At 41.7% G+C, this 3,812-nt stretch overlaps 1 non-coding gene across 1 annotated transcript; it reads left to right on the top strand.

The window, feature by feature from the left end:
• The first annotated feature begins 293 nt into the window (after positions 1-293).
• Positions 294-455, top strand: LOC126014693 (U1 spliceosomal RNA). Its single transcript, XR_007497694.1, has one exon. It is a non-coding gene; the product is annotated as a U1 spliceosomal RNA (small nuclear RNA).
• The last annotated feature ends 3,357 nt before the right edge of the window (positions 456-3,812 follow it).

Below are 3,812 nucleotides of genomic sequence, written 5' to 3' on the forward strand. Positions count from 1 at the left end.
GACAAGATGAGTAGATTCAACCTGGAATGGGTGAGAGGAAGGAAAATGTGCATGTCCGGGCAGTGGGAGAGATGCCAGAGAGTGGGTACATGCATGATGCCAGTGTGATGAAGACACACTTCTCTGCAATCAAAGATTAATAAGATCAAATGTAGCAGCCCATGAGCCAGACCAGGGATCTTCGAGAACTCAAAAATATCTTTATCCATATAGACACTACCAGTCATTCTTAGTCAAGGGCTCCCTCTTTTGACCAATGTTTGTTTATGCCTTGAAAAATCCAATATATATATATACTTAACTGGCAGGGGAGATACCATGATCACAAAGGTGGTTTCCCCAGGGCAAGGCTTATCCATTGCACTCCGGGTGTGCTGACCCCTGCGATTTCCCCAAATGTGGGAAACTCGACTGCATAATTTGTGGTAGTGGGGGACTGCATTCGCACTCTGTAAAAAAAAAATTCCAATATATAGGAATTTTTGTATATGTCTGCTGAAATCCAGTCTCACTACATTAATTTTGAGACAAAACTTTCTATTTTGGGAAAATATCTCATTTCTCCAAATATAGGATTAAAACTAATCATGCTAGTCAAAAATGGAATTGTGTCACAGTGACCTTAAAATATGTGAATCTGTATTCATGTGGTGTTAGAATGTAAGCATGTCTGATACCATCATCTGAGCTCAGTGTGGTTGATGAAATGACCACAATGGATTTGGAGCTCAGCTTTTGGATGTGCCTTTAAATCAGATGCTACTCTGTTTTCTCACCTGCCCTTTCTCTTTGCTTCCTTTGAACACAAGATTCTTACTTAGTAGCACCCACTGCTCTTCATTGGACTTTCCTGCAGGTGGAGAATAGAAGCCCCAGAGGTGTGCACTGATCTTTTTGCATCATGTCTTTTCGGCTTCTCTGAGAAACATACATGTTTTCCCAAATTGAAACTCATTTTAGGAAACTTTGAAAAACTGAAAGGATCACAGAGTACCCCAAATGACAAAATGTGAATTCTCTGTCTATTTACACCCATGCTTCACACTTAGTATTATTTAACAAATATTTACTATCTGTTTTTGTTATGTAGATTTCAGGGGGAAAGGCCATTAATGATACATTTTTATATATTTGATCAAAATAATGCTTTTCCTCACTCAATTCAAATCTTTCGAATCACAACTGGAGGCTGCCAAATATATCAAATGAAAACACAGATAATATAAAATGTTATTCAGGGCATATCCTGGTGTATCCAAATGGGCTCCCAGGTGAAAAATATCACTGGCATACATGAGTCCTTCCCAGGGAGATGCAATGAGCACTTTTGCCACAGGTTTCCAAGGTGCTCCTCTGCAGAGACAGGCCTTAAGTTTTGGATGTATCTAAATTTCCCCCAGCCCCAGAGTCCACCTGGGAATGTGTTCCCAGTTCCTAGGACTAATTCTTTCCTGCAGTGGGGCCTGGAAGCTTGTGAAGGAACTGCTTCTGGTTATTATTGATTTGCATTTTAAAGGCATTTATTATAAGTGAATGAGTCAATCCTCCAGGGAACATTTCTCAAGATTCATTGCCTTATAAAACTTAGATGGCCCTCAGCTAAACGACAAAGATGGTAATTATTAGCAGTTGTGAAATACCTATTACACCCCACCTTCTGTTTGGAGATGAAGTCAGAATATGTTCTGAAAGTCAGAGCATCTGTATTTCTGGAAGCATCAACAGCTGTAAATTCAGGTACTTGAGCATCATCAGCAACAGAAGGGCAAGTAGAGTGCTGCTGTGAGCAGGAAAACCATGAGCCCCTGTCTTGACCTGGGTCCTCATAATGCTTAATTGCCCCAGCTCAGCCCTATCGCCTCTCCCTTCCCTTGACATAAAGCTGGTGTTGGGAGTCACCCTAAGGTGACCCTGTTCAAGATATGTGTGTGGTTGTAGATCGTGGGCTTTTTGGAAGCAAGAAATAGCTTTTACTTTCTCAGTCATGCATGTCATGTCATCTCCCTGCTCTTTCAGCTGCCCCCCTCATACTGGACTGGGGAAAAGTACTGTTTGAGGGATTGGAGAGATATTATAATTGGTAGTGAAGTCTTTTTTGCATGTAGCTGACAGAGATTGGATCCCCAGTCCCATGTAGAGTCCCCCATACCTGGGGTATGATCTCAAGCACAGAGCTGAGGATTAGCTTATTAGCTAATGTTGGTCATGAGGCATGACCAACACACAAAACAAAACAAAAATGTTCCTACATAATCACAAGAATATATATGTGTATATATCTATATCTATATCTATATATATAGATATATATATTTGTTTGTTTGTTTGTTGGGGAAACACCCAGTGACACTCAGAGGTTAATCCTAGCTATGTGCTCAGAAATCACTCCTGGCTTAGAGGACCATATGAAAAGCCGGGATCAAACCGAGGTCCGTCCTGGGTTGGCTGCATGCAAGGCAAATGTTCTATTACTGTGCTAGCACTCTGGCCCCAAGAATATATATTTTTCATGACAGTAATAATTCTTAAAAAGAGATGTAATGAGTATTTAAGGCTTATATCTTAATCATATCATCTCAGAACTATCTATGGCATTTAAGGTTCTTCTAATCTGAATTATCTTTGAGTTACTTCATCAGTGTTCAAAGAGATGCTGCAGGTAGAAAAGTTGACTGAAGCAGGATCTGTCTCAAAAGAACCTGGGGTTGAAGATTAGCTGCCAAGTGATCAGAGCAGAGCTCAGTTCTCCAACTGGAAGTGGATTTCTGGCCAGGTGATGAGTAGAAAGGAGTGTATACTTCCCTCCTAAGAAGTGTCTGATTCCAGCAAAATGTTAGGGAGTAGTGGGAGTGTTTGGTAGAGGATTACTCCTGCAGAAGTTGACTCCTGCTCACACATAGATGGCATGCTGAGTCAAAAGTAACCTGTTCAGAGGCATTTCCTTTGTCTGGTGAAGGGCACTTCCTCTTCCTCTTGCCTCCCCACCCCCCTTTCCCTGCTCATCACCACCATCTCAGAGTAATGCCCAGCTCACAAGTAGACATCAAAACTAATGATATTGTAGGTACTTCCCAGATCAAACTTTCCATGAGCACAGGGCTCACATGCTGGGAGTGTAGAAACAAAGACAGCAGGAGGTTGCATAGTGAGAGTTTACGAATTAGAGCACCTTTTCAATGAAACAGGAAACTTAAAATGCTCAAAACAGAAACTTCAGAGTATATAGAGCTCAAGAGGGTATCCTGTGTATCAGCATCTATAATTGTGGTGTATCATACAGCATGGACCATGTATTTTGCATATTACAGCAATATCATTGCCATGTGTTACATGTTATAGCATGCATCATTGCCAGGTGCTCTCTGGGAAATGAGAGCTACCCCCATGCCTAGCCAAGGAAAATCTGTCAGACTGTTTGATACTCTCATCTAGCTGTTAACTGTCTTGAACCTATTGTCTAATCTCTGTGGAGCCTTTTTGGGCATCATGGTCACTACACATTTGTGTTTCTGCAGTGGATTATCTTCACTACCCAGTACTGATAACCCGGAAGCCTATCTCACCATCCTACAGACAAGTTTGCCCACTCATGTCTATGAATCTAGCAGATGCTTTGAAAATAATCTTATTTTCATGGTTTTCTTTTCTGCTTCCCTTTCTTCCTTTCCTGCAGAGGCAGAGAAATGGTCTTGGGTATAAAGAGCCAGGCCTGAATCTTCATCATGGCTCCCAGTGAAGGGCTATACCCAGCCCTTGTCCAGCACTGGACCAGTGTGGCTGACCATGCTGATGTGAGTGAGGTTTCCCAACAC

The sequence above is a fragment of the Suncus etruscus genome, chromosome 7, assembly GCF_024139225.1.
Source record: "Suncus etruscus isolate mSunEtr1 chromosome 7, mSunEtr1.pri.cur, whole genome shotgun sequence".
NCBI lineage: Eukaryota > Metazoa > Chordata > Mammalia > Eulipotyphla > Soricidae > Suncus > Suncus etruscus.